This window comes from Physella acuta, unplaced genomic scaffold (assembly GCF_028476545.2).
Source record: "Physella acuta isolate Inbredline_101_S28 unplaced genomic scaffold, ASM2847654v3 ptg000468l, whole genome shotgun sequence".
Taxonomy (NCBI): Eukaryota; Metazoa; Mollusca; class Gastropoda; family Physidae; genus Physella; species Physella acuta.
Window position 1 is genome coordinate 1 of NW_026731987.1, and position 23496 is coordinate 23496.

The window sequence follows — 23496 nt, forward strand, 5'->3', positions numbered from 1 at the left end:
AATCCTTCCCCCTCATTTATTTACACACTGTGTAAATACCCGCCGATCGGGCGGTCGAATCGGGTCAGAATATCTACCTAGGTCTATAGACTAGGTCTAGATCTAAATTGTTTCAGGCAGTCTATGTTGGGTTTCTTTTCTAATCACTCACACACACATTCATAATTCATTGAAGACGACAGAAGCAAACACACCGGATTCCATTGACAAGCGGCACAACCAAGGATTTCATTTGAACGAAGAATATTTTGTGTTATCGGCCCTGTCTGCTATTAATAGATCGCTCGGCTGGATACCGTGTCTAAAAATAATCTGCTATGTCGACGCTGTCTCAACGTTGTGTGGCTGCTACTGGCCAATCAGCGTCGTTAAACTCGTACTCGTCCAATGGGAGAGCTTCGTTGCGCTAAGGGTTTGGCGGACGGTTATAAAAGGGCCAGCAGCGCTGAGCTGCCGCATTTCCTTAACAGTCAGTTAAGATCATTCAAAAAAAAAAAAGATGGCTCGTACCAAACAAACCGCCCGAAAATCTACTGGAGGCAAAGCCCCACGTAAACAGCTGGCCACCAAAGCCGCCAGAAAGTCAGCACCAGCCACCGGCGGTGTTAAGAAGCCCCATCGTTACAGGCCTGGAACCGTCGCCCTGAGAGAAATCCGTCGTTACCAGAAGAGCACTGAGCTGCTCATTCGCAAGCTGCCATTCCAGCGCCTGGTCAGAGAAATCGCCCAGGACTTCAAGACTGACCTTCGCTTCCAGAGCTCCGCTGTCATGGCCCTGCAGGAGGCTAGCGAGGCTTACCTCGTCGGTCTGTTTGAAGACACCAACCTGTGCGCCATCCACGCCAAGCGTGTCACCATCATGCCCAAGGACATCCAGCTAGCCAGACGTATCCGTGGTGAGCGTGCTTAAGAGGTTTCTTTTAAGCCCAAACCACCACCCCCTGTCCTCAACCAAGGTCCTTTTTAGGACCACCTGACAACGTTCAGATTAGCAGTGAAGGTCCCCCACCTCACGAGTTTCCACCCACCCACCCACTACAACCCCCCTGCCCATGTCTGCCACTCTACTACTACTACTACTACTACATCTATTAGTATTATTCTGGGGGATGCGGGAGATAGGTTCTATTCATTTATCTCTTTAATTCAACTCACACATCACATTGCTATTTGAATTCGTGTATGCATGCTGTTGATATTGTTTTTATTTATCTCAAATGTGAAGAAAGGAGAGAATAAATTTTATATTTTTCTTTCACCCACCCACCACCCTATCCATTGCTTTTTAAAATATATATATAAAAAAAAAAAAAGAAAAACCCTTTAGGGTTAGAGCTAGATATCTAGATCTTAATCGGAGAGCAGAAATTATTCTTAACGACTACACGCCATAGATTATTTAATTATTAGAAGCCTAACTAACCTATTCGTTTCACGATGTAAACAAACCACTGCGAGTACGGAGCGGAGTACGAGAATATTATTTCGTTCGTACTCGACCAATCAGCGTTCGAGATTCTCTCGTACTCGCATAATGAGCTCGCTCGTACTCGCATAATTAGGTGTAGGGAAATATTTCAGTTTTATTCGCACAAAACGGTGAAAATAACGTCTAATATCATATTTTAACATGACAAACGTGGATCTTTTCTATGCCTACACGTGTGGGCAATGAAACTCTTTATTTTTTATCCAAGGGTCGCATAGCAGAATAGGTGAAAAAATGACTTTGAAAACGACACCGTTAGCCGACAAGCCAGCAACATTCCAGTCGACACGGCAAGCTGCTTTTTCATTGGCTGGCTCATTCGCCGACCGCTTTTGGTTGGGCGGTGTCCCGCCATATTGAACGAACTCGAGCCCAGGACCGTATATAAGGAGCGAGTTTCTCTGCAGACGGCGTTTTTCGAACCACTCCTTCATCAACAAAGAAGAAAAATTCAATATGTCTGGCCGAGGCAAAGGTGGTAAGGGACTCGGCAAAGGAGGCGCCAAGCGTCACAGGAAGGTGTTGCGTGATAACATCCAAGGTATCACCAAGCCAGCCATCCGTCGTCTTGCTCGCAGAGGTGGTGTCAAACGTATCTCTGGTCTGATCTACGAAGAAACCAGAGGTGTCCTCAAGGTGTTCCTTGAAAATGTTCATCCGTGATGCCGTCACCTACACTGAGCACGCCAAGAGGAAGACCGTCACTGCTATGGATGTCGTCTATGCTCTGAAACGTCAAGGTCGCACCCTGTACGGCTTCGGCGGTTAAACTCAACCCAGGACCACCCATTTGTTCTACCCATCCGGCCCTTATTAGGGCCACCCATACGTTTCCGAATTAGCTCGAGTGGTTGTAACCCTACACGAATGTTTTCCATACCTACCCCCTTATTTAACTTACTGAGTTACTTCTAATTATTAGGTTGTAGCCTACTTAGTTTATTTATTTAATTTGGGCAGAGTGGTCATCTTTCCTTTGTTGGTTTTTAAGGGGTTTGTTTCCATGGGTGGGTAGGATCGAGGTAGCCTACCGTGAAGGCACAAAAGAAACAAACAAAAAATATTTCGATATTACAAAAGTGTTCACAGGTATGTGGTGAACTTAGGAAAGAGTGCAGGTGGTAAGAATAGGTGTCCCAGTGGGGCAAAAAATAAAAGACAAAAGATGAAAAAAAAGTCTACAACACGTGGTGTTCCCAAGCGGTCACCCATCTAAGTACTAACCACGCCCGACGTTGCTTGACTGCGGTGATCGGACGAGAAACCGGTATTTTCAACGTGGTATGGCCGTAGACATCTGTGTGAGAAAATTGGGGCTTATAAATATACTCAAACGAAATCAGTTCGTCCTTTTCTGGCTACAATAATGATTTCACTGCTTTCCTCATATTATTTCAATAATAAAAAACGCCCTAAATCTCCACAAAAGCGAAACATTGTTTTAATATCGAATACTATGTGCCTTTTTTTTCCCTCTACAGCCATTGGTCGCTATTTTTAACCTGAGGCGGTAACCACCGGTAGACTTCCCTGAGCTACTAATTTTCGAGCATCGCGCGTTGTAAAATACAAAATAAATACATTTTCCCCATTTTCCTTGACTAAAATCAGAAAACCAGGTGCCCCCTGCATCCGACCTGTCCTTTAACTATCGCTTTCATGTGAAATGATCTATCGGAAAGGCGATACTTTAACTTTTTTGGGTCTCCCGCTCACTCACTCCTTCCGAAACATTCTGCACGAATTCATTCAATTTTAATCCAACTCATCACATAGATCTAGATCTAGCCGCCTACAAGTCTTACTAATTTAATGTTTGAGAAATAGTTCAATGCTTTTTCATTTATTAATTATTCTTTTAACCTTTTCCCACGACAACTGGCACATTTATTTTCAGTCTATTTAATATTCTGGCTTCATTTTAAAACACGCAACTAGGCGACGATCTAGAATTCTAGATCTAACGCTCTAGCTTAACTAAAATAATATAAACAGGAGGGTAGATCTATTCAAAATACTGTTTCAAAAATTACAATAATAATTTCACGGTGAAAAAAAAAAGGCAGGCGATCCATGGTTAATTAAATGCTAATTAAGGATGTTGCTTAAAAGGTTAGGTTGGCCTGGGACGCCAGTATTTCTCTAGAGTCTAGATCTAGAATTTCTAGATTCTGTAGGAATGAGTAGCCTAGGTATTAATAATTAAATGCATTAGTAATTATTAGTAAATAACATAAGATTTAGTTCAGTAAAAACTAATAGATCTAGATTTTAGGTCCAATGTTGGCTATCAGACTTGATGCTTGATTGTAATGATTATTAGGTTTGAGCAATTAATTTTTTAAACATTTTTTTTAATTATTAGTATTAGTGATAAGTCATCATTAGTGGGAGTAAATTTACTTCTTTCCAGTCTGGTTCTGGGTTTCCTTGTAGCCTATATAATCTAGATCTAGTTGGTGATAATATTAATAAATATTGTTTCCCATTTTAAATACTCAGGGCGGTTTGTTTGAAAGTCTGACCGCAGCTCCATATTCATTGACTGTCGAAGCAGCGCATAAAATGAATTAGCTTATATCCAGGGCTGGCCTGGTCTGCCTGTTATTGTGACTGAATTGTCCTACAGACAAGACCTGAAGAAGCCCTCGTTAAGTAATAAGTGTACAGCTTGCTTTTAGCCTGGCGCGGGGATCTTTCACCGGCCACTTTAACATTCTGCGACAGGGCAGGCCTTTACTTTAAGCTTTAATCTTAGCTGGTTCCGCTTTAACACAGGGTATTCTTTTGTCTTTAAGTATACCGCTTTCTTTCATCAGCCTGGAACCCTGTGTCTGCTACGGTATCTCATCCGGCAGGGCAAAACAATTTCCAGTTTTTAAATTAAGCTGATGTCATTTTTAATACCAATGATTAGGATTTTGGCACAATGCTTATTTTTCTATATACACAAGATGAATTTCACATCATTTTCTGATTTCAGTTTAAGTTTGAAAGCATGTAAAATGTCAATTTGTCCTGCTATGTGATTTTTCTTCATTTATTTTTTGCTAGCCCATGGCATCACATTATGAAGACTCTACTAATATCTTTAGGCTGGGGCCAGTACCTTAACCGACTGTCGTCAAATGAAAAAACTGACAGAAGAGCGCAATTTAATACACACAACAGATATATATGTATCCGAACAAACAAATAAATATATTTGAACATATATACATACCTTTATATACGCACACTGATATATACATATATTTACATAATAAATACATTATATATGAATATATCTATATATATAACTTATTTATTTATACATATATATATATATATATACTTATATATATATATATATATATATATATATATATATATATATATATATATATATATGTATTATGAATATATATATTAATTCTTATATAATATATATTTGTAAATATAAATTATATATATGTGTGTATATATATATCCTTCTGTTTGCTGGGGTAGAAGAAAAAAACTTATAATTATAATATTCTGAAGGATATTATTTTACTTGAGCGTCTTTCGTCTACACTCAAATATATATATTTGAATATACATTCAAATATATATTCAATGAATATACATTTAGACACACATGTAAATATATATATATATATATACACAAAACATGCATATATATACATACGTATATATAGACATATATACAATATTCGTCTATGTATATATATTCAATATTTTTACATTATAAATAAATATATATATAAAAATATATATATATATATATATATATATATATTTAAAAAAATATATACATATAAGAAATACTTTTTACACATATTTATTTATGCTTCTATAATATATGGAAGGATATTAATTTACTCAAGCGTCTGCCTTGGGTGTTTATATAAAAAGAGAAGGGTTGAACTAATGAGAGGAATAAAAAAAATCTTTATATTCAATCTAATTTATTTATATTGTATATGTTATAGACTGGCATACATTTTTTTCTCTCTGGTTTATGTGAAAGGAGCTTGCAGGGATTCAAATTATTATTTTTTGCATTGAAATTCATTCTTTATTAATCACAGCTATGTTGCAGGCATATAAATACTTCCCTTTGGGCTCAAGTTGCTTTGAAAGAATCCTTGTCAGTATAGAACTAGTACCAGGACCATAAATGTATGCCCCAGGGCAAATGTTAAGAAAACCTCATCATTTTAACAACTCCAACTGACCAGGGGCTTAAGAAATGATGCTTCTGCGCAAACTTTCTCGTCAGCCGGTAAGAGATCAACCTCCTTTTGATTGTTTAAATTTAATCTGTGCTGAAATCATTGTGCAGGCTGGCAAAGAAAACCATGAACTTCTTGAAAGCTGTGTACTTGAGCTCATGTTATTTTTTATTTTCTGTATTTTGAAAAAAAAAAAAGTATATATATGATAATAAAAAAAAAAAGTTCAGAGTATTTAATTGTTGTTTTGTCTGTTAAAGAGAATGTATGTTGTGCAGAAGTGTAACCAACTCATTTTCAAGCCAGGCCTAGCAAAAGACAAAACCAAAAGAATCATATGATATGATGGTAGTAGGAAAAAAGTATATCAGTGAACAAATGGTGGCAGATGCATGCCTTAGCAATCTGACATGGTAGCTTTAATGAAAGAAAAACAAAAATAATAAAAACACCAAAAGCCACACTCACACAGTTATGTTCAACATATATAATGAAGACAGAAAAAAACCAACCCACCAGAATGGATGTATTGTAATGAAAATGGCAGTTAGCACTGGTGATAAGAATCAAAGTGTTGGCTAATAATTCCTATTACAACAGCCAGCCTTATAATCTGAATTAAAACTATTAAATCCCATTCATCCCTTGGATCTATGCCAAACAACACACAATAAATGATATGCATAGAGGTGTGCTGATGCCCTGTGTGAGATGCAGAATGAAATAGTGTTTTTTAAAAAAAAGGAGCCACCCAGTAATAAGTATGTGGCCTTTTTATGTCTAGTTTAAAGGATAGAATTAGCATGAAATGTGTTAAGAGAATAGTGTGTGCAGTTGTTGGGATAGGCATATTACTATGTAGGCCTATGTATGTATGTATATCTATCTCTACTTATTAAAGAAAAGAATGACTAAACAAAAAAAAAAACTGTAACATGGCAGCTACACAGAGTGGGTGGGTGGATGAGGGAGGGAGGGAAAACTCGTTCAATGTAAACCAAACCGAGCTAATTGGGAATGGGTGGAGGCCCTGAAAAGGGCCGAGTAGTAGAGCCACAACAAGCAAGCCAGGTGGTTGTTTGCTGTTGTGTTTATTGCTGGTGGTGTACTTGGTGACAGCCTTGGTGCCTTCACTGACGGCGTGTTGGCCAGCTCACCGGGCAGGAGGAGACGGACAGCGGTCTGGATCTCCCTGGAGGTGATGGTGCTGCGCTTGTTGTAGTGGGCAAGACGGCTGGCTTCAGCTGAAATGCGCTCAAAGATGTCGTTGACGAAGGAGTTCATGATGGACATGGCCTTGGAGGAAATGCCAGTGTCAGGGTGCACCTGCTTCAAGACTTTGTAAATGTAGATGCTGTAGCTTTCCTTTCTCCTCCTCTTCTTTTTCTTGTCACCGGTGCGTACGGCTTTAGCCTTACCGGCCTTCTTGGCTCCCTTGGAAGAAACTTTAGGTGGCATGTTGTTTTCTTTTCAATGGCTTGAACAGAAATGAGGCGAACCGACCGCCGGCCGCCCTTTTATATGAAACGGCGAGGAAATTTGGGAGAGTACGAGTACGAGTACGAACGCCAAGCGCTGCGCAGCCAATCAGAACGCTCGCTTGGTGACGAACGGATTTCCTCGCCGTTTCGTATAAAAGGGCCGATCTCGCCGTTAAGTCTTCATTCATCGCCTGCAGCCGTATCGCTGTTAGTCGCTGTATTTCTTCTCGCTCCTACCAACTCACAATGTCCGGACGTGGTAAAGGCGGTAAAGTCAAGGGAAAGTCCAAGTCTCGCTCCTCCAGGGCAGGCCTTCAATTCCCAGTCGGACGTATTCATCGTCTGTTGAGGAAAGGAAACTATGCTGAGCGTGTCGGTGCTGGTGCCCCAGTCTACCTAGCCGCCGTCCTCGAGTATTTGGCCGCTGAAGTGCTCGAGTTGGCCGGCAACGCTGCCAGAGACAACAAGAAGACAAGAATCATTCCTCGTCACCTCCAGCTGGCCATCCGTAACGACGAAGAGTTGAACAAACTTTTGTCGGGTGTCACCATCGCCCAGGGTGGTGTCCTCCCCAACATCCAGGCCGTGCTTCTGCCCAAGAAGTCACAGAAGACACCCGGTGGCAAGAGCTAAACAGTGTCACCCTGCTGCCCACTGTCCACCTAGCCTACTACTGTCCTTTTCAGGACAACCAAAGTTTACCCAATTAGCTTTCGTTGTGTGTCAATGAACAAAAATCGAGTTTTCCCTACCCTACCCTACCCTACCCTACTTGTTTCAAACTTTATTAATAACGTATCAACATGTCAATCACTAGCAGTATGAGATCATTATTATAGATGTATAATACTTACACTGGTTTACACGAGCAGAACAGGGAGGGGGGCGGTCATATTAATAGTAGTAACTGGACATATTTTAGGGGTATTCGTTCATAGATACAAATGAAAATAGAATCTATTTTTCTTTAAATGTGCTCCGTTTAACCCCTGTCTACAACAAATAAGGGTGGTCGTTATTTTAAAATTCTATTCTTTAACCTACCGCTAGTCTACCCTTTTTATTTTATATCTTCTTCTTTTTAAAACCAAATATGTTTTATTAATCCTTCCCCCTCATTTATTTACACACTGTGTAAATACCGCCGATCGGGCGGTCGAATCGGGTCAGAATATCTACCTAGGTCTATAGACTAGGTCTAGATTCTAAATTGTTCAGGCAGTCTATGTTGGGTTCTTTTCTAATCACTCACACACACATTCATAATTCATTGAAGACGACAGAAGCAAACACACCGGATTCCATTGACAAGCGGCACAACCAAGGATTTCATTTGAACGAAGAATATTTTGTGTTATCGGCCCTGTCTGCTATTAATAGATCGCTCGGCTGGATACCGTGTCTAAAAATAATCTGCTATGTCGACGCTGTCTCAACGTTGTGTGGCTGCTACTGGCCAATCAGCGTCGTTAAACTCGTACTCGTCCAATGGGAGAGCTTCGTTGCGCTAAGGGTTTTGGCGGACGGTTATAAAGGGCCAGCAGCGCTGAGCTGCCGCATTTCCTTAACAGTCAGTTAAGATCATTCAAAAAAAAAAAGATGGCTCGTACCAAACAAACCGCCCGAAAATCTACTGGAGGCAAAGCCCCACGTAAACAGCTGGCCACCAAAGCCGCCAGAAAGTCAGCACCAGCCACCGGCGGTGTTAAGGAAGCCCCATCGTTACAGGCCTGGAACCGTCGCCCTGAGAGAAATCCGTCGTTACCAGAAGAGCACTGAGCTGCTCATTCGCAAGCTGCCATTCCAGCGCCTGGTCAGAGAAATCGCCCAGGACTTCAAGACTGACCTTCGCTTCCAGAGCTCCGCTGTCATGGCCCTGCAGGAGGCTAGCGAGGCTTACCTCGTCGGTCTGTTTGAAGACACCAACCTGTGCGCCATCCACGCCAAGCGTGTCACCATCATGCCCAAGGACATCCAGCTAGCCAGACGTATCCCGTGGTGAGCGTGCTTAAGAGGTTTCTTTTAAGCCCAAACCACCACCCCTGTCCTCAACCAAGGTCCTTTTTAGGACCACCTGACAACGTTCAGATTAGCAGTGAAGGTCCCCCACCTCACGAGTTTCCACCCACCCACCCACTACACCCCTGCCCATGTCTGCCACTCTACTACTACTACTACTACTACATCTATTAGTATTATTCTGGGGGATGCGGGAAATAGGTTCTATTCATTTATCTCTTTAATTCAACTCACACATCACATTGCTATTTGAATTCGTGTATGCATGCTGTTGATATTGTTTTATTTATCTCAAATGTGAAGAAAGGAGAGAATAAATTTTATATTTTTCTTTCACCCACCCACCACCCTATCCATTGCTTTTTAAAATATATATATAAAAAAAAAAAAAGAAAAACCCTTAGGGTTAGAGCTAGATATCTAGATCTTAATCGGAGAGCAGAAATTATTCTTAACGACTACACGCCATAGATTATTTAATTATTAGAAGCCTAACTAACCTATTCGTTTCACGATGTAAACAAACCACTGCGAGTACGGAGCGGAGTACGAGAATATTATTTCGTTCGTACTCGACCAATCAGCGTTCGAGATTCTCTCGTACTCGCATAATGAGCTCGCTCGTACTCGCATAATTAGGTGTAGGGAAATATTTCAGTTTTATTCGCACAAAACGGTGAAAATAACGTCTAATATCATATTTTAACATGACAAACGTGGATCTTTTCTATGCCTACACGTGTGGGCAATGAAACTCTTTATTTTTTATCCAAGGGTCGCATAGCAGAATAGGTGAAAAAATGACTTTGAAAACGACACCGTTAGCCGACAAGCCAGCAACATTCCAGTCGACACGGCAAGCTGCTTTTTCATTGGCTGGCTCATTCGCCGACCGCTTTTGGTTGGGCGGTGTCCGCCATATTGAACGAACTCGAGCCCAGGACCGTATATAAGGAGCGAGTTTCTCTGCAGACGGCGTTTTTTCGAACACTCCTTCATCAACAAAGAAGAAAAATTCAATATGTCTGGCCGAGGCAAAGGTGGTAAGGGACTCGGCAAAGGAGGCGCCAAGCGTCACAGGAAGGTGTTGCGTGATAACATCCAAGGTATCACCAAGCCAGCCATCCGTCGTCTTGCTCGCAGAGGTGGTGTCAAACGTATCTCTGGTCTGATCTACGAAGAAACCAGAGGTGTCCTCAAGGTGTTCCTTGAAAATGTCATCCGTGATGCCGTCACCTACACTGAGCACGCCAAGAGGAAGACCGTCACTGCTATGGATGTCGTCTATGCTCTGAAACGTCAAGGTCGCACCCTGTACGGCTTCGGCGGTTAAACTCAACCCAGGACCACCCATTTGTTCTACCCATCCGGCCCTTATTAGGGCCACCCATACGTTTCCGAATTAGCTCGAGTGGTTGTAACCCCTACACGAATGTTTTCCATACCTACCCCTTATTTAACTTACTGAGTTACTTCTAATTATTAGGTTGTAGCCTACTTAGTTTATTTATTTAATTTGGGCAGAGTGGTCATCTTTCCTTTGTTGGTTTTTAAGGGGTTTGTTTCCATGGGTGGGTAGGATCGAGGTAGCCTACCGTGAAGGCACAAAAGAAACAAACAAAAAATATTTCGATATTACAAAAGTGTTCACAGGTATGTGGTGAACTTAGGAAAGAGTGCAGGTGGTAAGAATAGGTGTCCAGTGGGGCAAAAAATAAAAGACAAAAGATGAAAAAAAGTCTACAACACGTGGTGTTCCCAAGCGGTCACCCATCTAAGTACTAACCACGCCCGACGTTGCTTGACTGCGGTGATCGGACGAGAACCGGTATTTTCAACGTGGTATGGCCGTAGACATCTGTGTGAGAAAATTGGGGCTTATAAATATACTCAAACGAAATCAGCAGTTATTCGTCCTTTTCTGGCTACAATAATGATTTCACTGCTTTCCTCATATTATTTCAATAATAAAAAACGCCCTAAATCTCCACAAAAGCGAAACATTGTTTTAATATCGAATACTATGTGCCTTTTTTTCCCTCTACAGCCATTGGTCGCTATTTTTAACCTGAGGCGGTAACCACCGGTAGACTTCCCTGAGCTACTAATTTTCGAGCATCGCGCGTTGTAAAATACAAAATAAATACATTTTCCCCATTTTCCTTGACTAAAATCAGAAAACCAGGTGCCCCCTGCATCCGACCTGTCCTTTAACTATCGCTTTCATGTGAAATGATCTATCGGAAAGGCGATACTTTAACTTTTTTGGGTCTCCCGCTCACTCACTCCTTCCGAAACATTCTGCACGAATTCATTCAATTTTAATCCAACTCATCACATAGATCTAGATCTAGCCGCCTACAAGTCTACTAATTTAATGTTTGAGAAATAGTTCAATGCTTTTCATTTATTAATTATTCTTTTAACCTTTTCCCACGACAACTGGCACATTTATTTTCAGTCTATTAATATTCTGGCTTCATTTTAAAACACGCAACTAGGCGACGATCTAGAATTCTAGATCTAACGCTCTAGCTTAACTAAAATAATATAAACAGGAGGGTAGATCTATTCAAAATACTGTTTCAAAAATTACAATAATAATTTCACGGTGAAAAAAAAAAGGCAGGCGATCCATGGTTAATTAAATGCTAATTAAGGATGTTGCTTAAAAGGTTAGGTTGGCCTGGGACGCCAGTATTTCTCTAGAGTCTAGATCTAGAATTTCTAGATTCTGTAGGAATGAGTAGCCTAGGTATTAATAATTAAATGCATTAGTAATTATTAGTAAATAACATAAGATTTAGTTCAGTAAAAACTAATAGATCTAGATTTTAGGTCCAATGTTGGCTATCAGACTTGATGCTTGATTGTAATGATTATTAGGTTTGAGCAATTAATTTTTTTAAACATTTTTTTTAATTATTAGTATTAGTGATAAGTCATCATTAGTGGGAGTAAATTTACTTCTTTCCAGTCTGGTTCTGGGTTTCCTTGTAGCCTATATAATCTAGATCTAGTTGGTGATAATATTAATAAATATTGTTTCCCATTTTAAATACTCAGGCGGTTTGTTTGAAAGTCTGACCGCAGCTCCATATTCATTGACTGTCGAAGCAGCGCATAAAATGAATTAGCTTATATCCAGGGCTGGCCTGGTCTGCCTGTTATTGTGACTGAATTGTCCTACAGACAAGACCTGAAGAAGCCCTCGTTAAGTAATAAGTGTACAGCTTGCTTTTAGCCTGGCGCGGGGATCTTTCACCGGCCACTTTAACATTCTGCGACAGGGCAGGCCTTTACTTTAAGCTTTAATCTTAGCTGGTTCCGCTTTAACACAGGGTATTCTTTTGTCTTTAAGTATACCGCTTTCTTTCATCAGCCTGGAACCCTGTGTCTGCTACCGGTATCTCATCCGGCAGGGCAAAACAATTTCCAGTTTTTAAATTAAGCTGATGTCATTTTTTAATACCAATGATTAGGATTTTGGCACAATGCTTATTTTTCTATATACACAAGATGAATTTCACATCATTTTCTGATTTCAGTTTAAGTTTGAAAGCATGTAAAATGTCAATTTGTCCTGCTATGTGATTTTTCTTCATTTATTTTTTGCTAGCCCATGGCATCACATTATGAAGACTCTACTAATATCTTTAGGCTGGGGCCAGTACCTTAACCGACTGTCGTCAAATGAAAAAAACTGACAGAAGAGCGCAATTTAATACACACAACAGATATATATGTATCCGAACAAACAAATAAATATATTTGAACATATATACATACCTTTATATACGCACACTGATATATACATATATTTACATAATAAATACATTATATATGAATATATCTATATATATAACTTATTTATTTATACATATATATATATATATATATACTTATATATATATATATATATATATATATATATATATATATATATATATATATATGTATTATGAATATATATATTAATTCTTATATAATATATATTTGTAAATATAAATTATATATATGTGTGTATATATATATCCTTCTGTTTGCTGGGGTAGAAGAAAAAAAACTTATAATTATAATATTCTGAAGGATATTATTTTACTTGAGCGTCTTTCGTCTACACTCAAATATATATATTTGAATATACATTCAAATATATATTCAATGAATATACATTTAGACACACATGTAAATATATATATATATATATACACAAAACATGCATATATATACATACGTATATATAGACATATATACAATATTCGTCTATGTATATATATTCAATATTTTTACATTATAAATAAATATATATATAAAAATATATATATATATATATATATATATATATTTAAAAAAATATATACATATTATGAAATACTTTTTACACATATTTATTTATGCTTCTATAATATATGGAAGGATATTAATTTACTCAAGCGTCTGCCTTGGGTGTTTATATAAAAAGAGAAGGGTTGAACTAATGAGAGGAATAAAAAAAATCTTTATATTCAATCTAATTTATTTATATTGTATATGTTATAGACTGGCATACATTTTTTTCTCTCTGGTTTATGTGAAAGGAGCTTGCAGGGATTCAAATTATTATTTTTTGCATTGAAATTCATTCTTTATTAATCACAGCTATGTTGCAGGCATATAAATACTTCCCTTTGGGCTCAAGTTGCTTTGAAAGAATCCTTGTCAGTATAGAACTAGTACCAGGACCATAAATGTATGCCCCAGGGCAAATGTTAAGAAAACCTCATCATTTTACAACTCCAACTGACCAGGGGCTTAAGAAATGATGCTTCTGCGCAAACTTTCTCGTCAGCCGGTAAGAGATCAACCTCCTTTTGATTGTTTAAATTTAATCTGTGCTGAAATCATTGTGCAGGCTGGCAAAGAAAACCATGAACTTCTTGAAAGCTGTGTACTTGAGCTCATGTTATTTTTTATTTTCTGTATTTTGAAAAAAAAAAAAGTATATATATGATAATAAAAAAAAAAAGTTCAGAGTATTTAATTGTTGTTTTGTCTTGTTAAAGAGAATGTATGTTGTGCAGAAGTGTAACCAACTCATTTTCAAGCCAGGCCTAGCAAAAGACAAAACCAAAAGAATCATATGATATGATGGTAGTAGGAAAAAAGTATATCAGTGAACAAATGGTGGCAGATGCATGCCTTAGCAATCTGACATGGTAGCTTTAATGAAAGAAAAACAAAAATAATAAAAACACCAAAAGCCACACTCACACAGTTATGTTCAACATATATAATGAAGACAGAAAAAAACCAACCCACCAGAATGGATGTATTGTAATGAAAATGGCAGTTAGCACTGGTGATAAGAATCAAAGTGTTGGCTAATAATTCCTATTACAACAGCCAGCCTTATAATCTGAATTAAAACTATTAAATCCCATTCATCCCTTGGATCTATGCCAAACAACACACAATAAATGATATGCATAGAGGTGTGCTGATGCCCTGTGTGAGATGCAGAATGAAATAGTGTTTTTAAAAAAAAGGAGCCACCCAGTAATAAGTATGTGGCCTTTTTATGTCTAGTTTAAAGGATAGAATTAGCATGAATGTGTTAAGAGAATAGTGTGTGCAGTTGTTGGGATAGGCATATTACTATGTAGGCCTATGTATGTATGTATATCTATCTCTACTTATTAAAGAAAAGAATGACTAAACAAAAAAAAAAAACTGTAACATGGCAGCTACACAGAGTGGGTGGGTGGATGAGGGAGGGAGGGAAAACTCGTTCAATGTAAACCAAACCGAGCTAATTGGGAATGGGTGGAGGCCCTGAAAAGGGCCGAGTAGTAGAGCCACAACAAGCAAGCCAGGTGGTTGTTTGCTGTTGTGTTTATTTGCTGGTGGTGTACTTGGTGACAGCCCTTGGTGCCTTCACTGACGGCGTGTTTGGCCAGCTCACCGGGCAGGAGGAGACGGACAGCGGTCTGGATCTCCCTGGAGGTGATGGTGCTGCGCTTGTTGTAGTGGGCAAGACGGCTGGCTTCAGCTGAAATGCGCTCAAAGATGTCGTTGACGAAGGAGTTCATGATGGACATGGCCTTGGAGGAAATGCCAGTGTCAGGGTGCACCTGCTTCAAGACTTTGTAAATGTAGATGCTGTAGCTTTCTTTCTCCTCCTCTTCTTTTTCTTGTCACCGGTGCGTACGGCTTTAGCCTTACCGGCCTTCTTGGCTCCCTTGGAAGAAACTTTAGGTGGCATGTTGTTTTCTTTTCAATGGCTTGAACAGAAATGAGGCGAACCGACCGCCGGCCGCCCTTTTATATGAAACGGCGAGGAAATTTGGGAGAGTACGAGTACGAGTACGAACGCCAAGCCGCTGCGCAGCCAATCAGAACGCTCGCTTGGTGACGAACGGATTTCCTCGCCGTTTCGTATAAAAGGGCCGATCTCGCCGTTAAGTCTTCATTCATCGCCTGCAGCCGTATCGCTGTTAGTCGCTGTATTTCTTCTCGCTCCTAACCAACTCACAATGTCCGGACGTGGTAAAGGCGGTAAAGTCAAGGGAAAGTCCAAGTCTCGCTCCTCCAGGGCAGGCCTTCAATTCCCAGTCGGACGTATTCATCGTCTGTTGAGGAAAGGAAACTATGCTGAGCGTGTCGGTGCTGGTGCCCCAGTCTACCTAGCCGCCGTCCTCGAGTATTTGGCCGCTGAAGTGCTCGAGTTGGCCGGCAACGCTGCCAGAGACAACAAGAAGACAAGAATCATTCCTCGTCACCTCCAGCTGGCCATCCGTAACGACGAAGAGTTGAACAAACTTTTGTCGGGTGTCACCATCGCCCAGGGTGGTGTCCTCCCCAACATCCAGGCCGTGCTTCTGCCCAAGAAGTCACAGAAGACACCCGGTGGCAAGAGCTAAACAGTGTCACCCTGCTGCCCACTGTCCACCTAGCCTACTACTGTCCTTTTCAGGACAACCAAAGTTTACCCAATTAGCTTTCGTTGTGTGTCAATGAACAAAAATCGAGTTTTCCTACCCTACCCTACCCTACCCTACTTGTTTCAAACTTTATTAATAACGTATCAACATGTCAATCACTAGCAGTATGAGATCATTATTATAGATGTATAATACTTACACTGGTTTACACGAGCAGAACAGGGAGGGGGCGGTCATATTAATAGTAGTAACTGGACATATTTTAGGGGTATTCGTTCATAGATACAAATGAAAATAGAATCTATTTTTCTTTAAATGTGCTCCGTTTAACCCCTGTCTACAACAAATAAGGGTGGTCGTTATTTTAAAATTCTATTCTTTAACCTACCGCTAGTCTACCCTTTTTATTTTATATCTTCTTCTTTTTAAAACCAAATATGTTTTTATTAATCCTTCCCCCTCATTTATTTACACACTGTGTAAATACCGCCGATCGGGCGGTCGAATCGGGTCAGAATATCTACCTAGGTCTATAGACTAGGTCTAGATCTAAATTGTTTCAGGCAGTCTATGTTGGGTTCTTTTCTAATCACTCACACACACATTCATAATTCATTGAAGACGACAGAAGCAAACACACCGGATTCCATTGACAAGCGGCACAACCAAGGATTTCATTTGAACGAAGAATATTTTGTGTTATCGGCCCTGTCTGCTATTAATAGATCGCTCGGCTGGATACCGTGTCTAAAAATAATCTGCTATGTCGACGCTGTCTCAACGTTGTGTGGCTGCTACTGGCCAATCAGCGTCGTTAAACTCGTACTCGTCCAATGGGAGAGCTTCGTTGCGCTAAGGGTTTGGCGGACGGTTATAAAAGGGCCAGCAGCGCTGAGCTGCCGCATTTCCTTAACAGTCAGTTAAGATCATTCAAAAAAAAAAAGATGGCTCGTACCAACAAACCGCCCGAAAATCTACTGGAGGCAAAGCCCCACGTAAACAGCTGGCCACCAAAGCCGCCAGAAAGTCAGCACCAGCCACCGGCGGTGTTAAGAAGCCCCATCGTTACAGGCCTGGAACCGTCGCCCTGAGAGAAATCCGTCGTTACCAGAAGAGCACTGAGCTGCTCATTCGCAAGCTGCCATTCCAGCGCCTGGTCAGAGAAATCGCCCAGGACTTCAAGACTGACCTTCGCTTCCAGAGCTCCGCTGTCATGGCCCTGCAGGAGGCTAGCGAGGCTTACCTCGTCGGTCTGTTTGAAGACACCAACCTGTGCGCCATCCACGCCAAGCGTGTCACCATCATGCCCAAGGACATCCAGCTAGCCAGACGTATCCGTGGTGAGCGTGCTTAAGAGGTTTCTTTTAAGCCCAAACCACCACCCCCTGTCCTCAACCAAGGTCCTTTTTAGGACCACCTGACAACGTTCAGATTAGCAGTGAAGGTCCCCCACCTCACGAGTTTCCACCCACCCACCCACTACACCCCCCTGCCCATGTCTGCCACTCTACTACTACTACTACTACTACATCTATTAGTATTATTCTGGGGGATGCGGGAAATAGGTTCTATTCATTTATCTCTTTAATTCAACTCACACATCACATTGCTATTTGAATTCGTGTATGCATGCTGTTGATATTGTTTTATTTATCTCAAATGTGAAGAAAGGAGAGAATAAATTTTATATTTTTCTTTCACCCACCCACCACCCTATCCATTGCTTTTTAAAATATATATATAAAAAAAAAAAAAGAAAAACCCTTTAGGGTTAGAGCTAGATATCTAGATCTTAATCGGAGAGCAGAAATTATTCTTAACGACTACACGCCATAGATTATTTAATTATTAGAAGCCTAACTAACCTATTCGTTTCACGATGTAAACAAACCACTGCGAGTACGGAGCGGAGTACGAGAATATTATTTCGTTCGTACTCGACCAATCAGCGTTCGAGATTCTCTCGTACTCGCATAATGAGCTCGCTCGTACTCGCATAATTAGGTGTAGGGAAATATTTCAGTTTTATTCGCACAAAACGGTGAAAATAACGTCTAATATCATATTTTAACATGACAAACGTGGATCTTTTCTATGCCTACACGTGTGGGCAATGAAACTCTTTATTTTTTATCCAAGGGTCGCATAGCAGAATAGGTGAAAAAATGACTTTGAAAACGACACCGTTAGCCGACAAGCCAGCAACATTCCAGTCGACACGGCAAGCTGCTTTTTCATTGGCTGGCTCATTCGCCGACCGCTTTTGGTTGGGCGGTGTCCGCCATATTGAACGAACTCGAGCCCAGGACCGTATATAAGGAGCGAGTTTCTCTGCAGACGGCGTTTTTCGAACACTCCTTCATCAACAAAGAAGAAAAATTCAATATGTCTGGCCGAGGCAAAGGTGGTAAGGGACTCGGCAAAGGAGGCGCCAAGCGTCACAGGAAGGTGTTGCGTGATAACATCCAAGGTATCACCAAGCCAGCCATCCGTCGTCTTGCTCGCAGAGGTGGTGTCAAACGTATCTCTGGTCTGATCTACGAAGAAACCAGAGGTGTCCTCAAGGTGTTCCTTGAAAATGTCATCCGTGATGCCGTCACCTACACTGAGCACGCCAAGAGGAAGACCGTCACTGCTATGGATGTCGTCTATGCTCTGAAACGTCAAGGTCGCACCCTGTACGGCTTCGGCGGTTAAACTCAACCCAGGACCACCCATTTGTTCTACCCATCCGGCCCTTATTAGGGCCACCCATACGTTTCCGAATTAGCTCGAGTGGTTGTAACCCCTACACGAATGTTTTCCATACCTACCCCTTATTTAACTTACTGAGTTACTTCTAATTATTAGGTTGTAGCCTACTTAGTTTATTTATTTAATTTGGGCAGAGTGGTCATCTTTCCTTTGTTGGTTTTTAAGGGGTTTGTTTCCATGGGTGGGTAGGATCGAGGTAGCCTACCGTGAAGGCACAAAAGAAACAAACAAAAAATATATTCGATATTACAAAAGTGTTCACAGGTATGTGGTGAACTTAGGAAAGAGTGCAGGTGGTAAGAATAGGTGTCCAGTGGGGCAAAAAATAAAAGACAAAAGATGAAAAAAAAGTCTACAACACGTGGTGTTCCCAAGCGGTCACCCATCTAAGTACTAACCACGCCCGACGTTGCTTGACTGCGGTGATCGGACGAGAACCGGTATTTTCAACGTGGTATGGCCGTAGACATCTGTGTGAGAAAAATTGGGGCTTATAAATATACTCAAACGAAATCAGCAGTTATTCGTCCTTTTCTGGCTAGCTACAATAATGATTTCACTGCTTTCCTCATATTATTTCAATAATAAAAAACGCCCTAAATCTCCACAAAAGCGAAACATTGTTTTAATATCGAATACTATGTGCCTTTTTTTCCCTCTACAGCCATTGGTCGCTATTTTTAACCTGAGGCGGTAACCACCGGTAGACTTCCCTGAGCTACTAATTTTCGAGCATCGCGCGTTGTAAAATACAAAATAAATACATTTTCCCCATTTTCCTTGACTAAAATCAGAAAACCAGGTGCCCCCTGCATCCGACCTGTCCTTTAACTATCGCTTTCATGTGAAATGATCTATCGGAAAGGCGATACTTTAACTTTTTTGGGTCTCCCGCTCACTCACTCCTTCCGAAACATTCTGCACGAATTCATTCAATTTTAATCCAACTCATCACATAGATCTAGATCTAGCCGCCTACAAGTCTACTAATTTAATGTTTGAGAAATAGTTCAATGCTTTTCATTTATTAATTATTCTTTTAACCTTTTCCCACGACAACTGGCACATTTATTTTCAGTCTATTAATATTCTGGCTTCATTTTAAAACACGCAACTAGGCGACGATCTAGAATTCTAGATCTAACGCTCTAGCTTAACTAAAATAATATAAACAGGAGGGTAGATCTATTCAAAATACTGTTTCAAAAATTACAATAATAATTTCACGGTGAAAAAAAAAAGGCAGGCGATCCATGGTTAATTAAATGCTAATTAAGGATGTTGCTTAAAAGGTTAGGTTGGCCTGGGACGCCAGTATTTCTCTAGAGTCTAGATCTAGAATTTCTAGATTCTGTAGGAATGAGTAGCCTAGGTATTAATAATTAAATGCATTAGTAATTATTAGTAAATAACATAAGATTTAGTTCAGTAAAAACTAATAGATCTAGATTTTAGGTCCAATGTTGGCTATCAGACTTGATGCTTGATTGTAATGATTATTAGGTTTGAGCAATTAATTTTTTTAAACATTTTTTTTAATTATTAGTATTAGTGATAAGTCATCATTAGTGGGAGTAAATTTACTTCTTTCCAGTCTGGTTCTGGGTTTCCTTGTAGCCTATATAATCTAGATCTAGTTGGTGATAATATTAATAAATATTGTTTCCCATTTTAAATACTCAGGCGGTTTGTTTGAAAGTCTGACCGCAGCTCCATATTCATTGACTGTCGAAGCAGCGCATAAAATGAATTAGCTTATATCCAGGGCTGGCCTGGTCTGCCTGTTATTGTGACTGAATTGTCCTACAGACAAGACCTGAAGAAGCCCTCGTTAAGTAATAAGTGTACAGCTTGCTTTTAGCCTGGCGCGGGGATCTTTCACCGGCCACTTTAACATTCTGCGACAGGGCAGGCCTTTACTTTAAGCTTTAATCTTAGCTGGTTCCGCTTTAACACAGGGTATTCTTTTGTCTTTAAGTATACCGCTTTCTTTCATCAGCCTGGAACCCTGTGTCTGCTACCGGTATCTCATCCGGCAGGGCAAAACAATTTCCAGTTTTTAAATTAAGCTGATGTCATTTTTAATACCAATGATTAGGATTTTGGCACAATGCTTATTTTTCTATATACACAAGATGAATTTCACATCATTTTCTGATTTCAGTTTAAGTTTGAAAGCATGTAAAATGTCAATTTGTCCTGCTATGTGATTTTTCTTCATTTATTTTTTGCTAGCCCATGGCATCACATTATGAAGACTCTACTAATATCTTTAGGCTGGGGCCAGTACCTTAACCGACTGTCGTCAAATGAAAAAACTGACAGAAGAGCGCAATTTAATACACACAACAGATATATATGTATCCGAACAAACAAATAAATATATTTGAACATATATACATACCTTTATATACGCACACTGATATATACATATATTTACATAATAAATACATTATATATGAATATATCTATATATATAACTTATTTATTTATACATATATATATATATATATATACTTATATATATATATATATATATATATATATATATATATATATATATATATGTATTATGAATATATATATTAATTCTTATATAATATATATTTGTAAATATAAATTATATATATGTGTGTATATATATATCCTTCTGTTTGCTGGGGTAGAAGAAAAAAACTTATAATTATAATATTCTGAAGGATATTATTTTACTTGAGCGTCTTTCGTCTACACTCAAATATATATATTTGAATATACATTCAAATATATATTCAATGAATATACATTTAGACACACATGTAAATATATATATATATATATACACAAAACATGCATATATATACATACGTATATATAGACATATATACAATATTCGTCTATGTATATATATTCAATATTTTTACATTATAAATAAATATATATATAAAAATATATATATATATATATATATATATATATTTAAAAAAATATATACATATATGAAATACTTTTTACACATATTTATTTATGCTTCTATAATATATGGAAGGATATTAATTTACTCAAGCGTCTGCCTTGGGTGTTTATATAAAAAGAGAAGGGTTGAACTAATGAGAGGAATAAAAAAAATCTTTATATTCAATCTAATTTATTTATATTGTATATGTTATAGACTGGCATACATTTTTTTCTCTCTGGTTTATGTGAAAGGAGCTTGCAGGGATTCAAATTATTATTTTTTGCATTGAAATTCATTCTTTATTAATCACAGCTATGTTGCAGGCATATAAATACTTCCCTTTGGGCTCAAGTTGCTTTGAAAGAATCCTTGTCAGTATAGAACTAGTACCAGGACCATAAATGTATGCCCCAGGGCAAATGTTAAGAAAACCTCATCATTTTACAACTCCAACTGACCAGGGGCTTAAGAAATGATGCTTCTGCGCAAACTTTCTCGTCAGCCGGTAAGAGATCAACCTCCTTTTGATTGTTTAAATTTAATCTGTGCTGAAATCATTGTGCAGGCTGGCAAAGAAAACCATGAACTTCTTGAAAGCTGTGTACTTGAGCTCATGTTATTTTTTATTTTCTGTATTTTGAAAAAAAAAAAAGTATATATATGATAATAAAAAAAAAAAGTTCAGAGTATTTAATTGTTGTTTTGTCTTGTTAAAGAGAATGTATGTTGTGCAGAAGTGTAACCAACTCATTTTCAAGCCAGGCCTAGCAAAAGACAAAACCAAAAGAATCATATGATATGATGGTAGTAGGAAAAAAGTATATCAGTGAACAAATGGTGGCAGATGCATGCCTTAGCAATCTGACATGGTAGCTTTAATGAAAGAAAAACAAAAATAAAAAAAACACCAAAAGCCACACTCACACAGTTATGTTCAACATATATAATGAAGACAGAAAAAAACCAACCCACCAGAATGGATGTATTGTAATGAAAATGGCAGTTAGCACTGGTGATAAGAATCAAAGTGTTGGCTAATAATTCCTATTACAACAGCCAGCCTTATAATCTGAATTAAAACTATTAAATCCCATTCATCCCTTGGATCTATGCCAAACAACACACAATAAATGATATGCATAGAGGTGTGCTGATGCCCTGTGTGAGATGCAGAATGAAATAGTGTTTTTAAAAAAAAGGAGCCACCCAGTAATAAGTATGTGGCCTTTTTATGTCTAGTTTAAAGGATAGAATTAGCATGAAATGTGTTAAGAGAATAGTGTGTGCAGTTGTTGGGATAGGCATATTACTATGTAGGCCTATGTATGTATGTATATCTATCTCTACTTATTAAAGAAAAGAATGACTAAACAAAAAAAAAAAAACTGTAACATGGCAGCTACACAGAGTGGGTGGGTGGATGAGGGAGGGAGGGAAAACTCGTTCAATGTAAACCAAACCGAGCTAATTGGGAATGGGTGGAGGCCCTGAAAAGGGCCGAGTAGTAGAGCCACAACAAGCAAGCCAGGTGGTTGTTTGCTGTTGTGTTTATTTGCTGGTGGTGTACTTGGTGACAGCCTTGGTGCCTTCACTGACGGCGTGTTTGGCCAGCTCACCGGGCAGGAGGAGACGGACAGCGGTCTGGATCTCCCTGGAGGTGATGGTGCTGCGCTTG

At 39.1% G+C, this 23496-nt stretch overlaps 3 non-coding genes across 3 annotated transcripts; all 3 read right to left on the reverse strand.

Moving 5' to 3' along the window:
* Positions 1-2664: 2664 nt before the first annotated feature.
* On the reverse strand, positions 2665-2784 carry LOC131943828 (5S ribosomal RNA). Its single transcript, XR_009386950.1, has one exon. It is a non-coding gene; the product is annotated as a 5S ribosomal RNA (ribosomal RNA).
* Positions 2785-10943: 8159 nt separating this feature from the next.
* LOC131943824 (5S ribosomal RNA) lies at positions 10944-11062 on the reverse strand. The gene has a single exon (XR_009386946.1). It is a non-coding gene; the product is annotated as a 5S ribosomal RNA (ribosomal RNA).
* An 8170-nt stretch (positions 11063-19232) lies between these two features.
* On the reverse strand, positions 19233-19351 carry LOC131943825 (5S ribosomal RNA). Its single transcript, XR_009386947.1, has one exon. It is a non-coding gene; the product is annotated as a 5S ribosomal RNA (ribosomal RNA).
* Positions 19352-23496: the final 4145 nt, after the last annotated feature.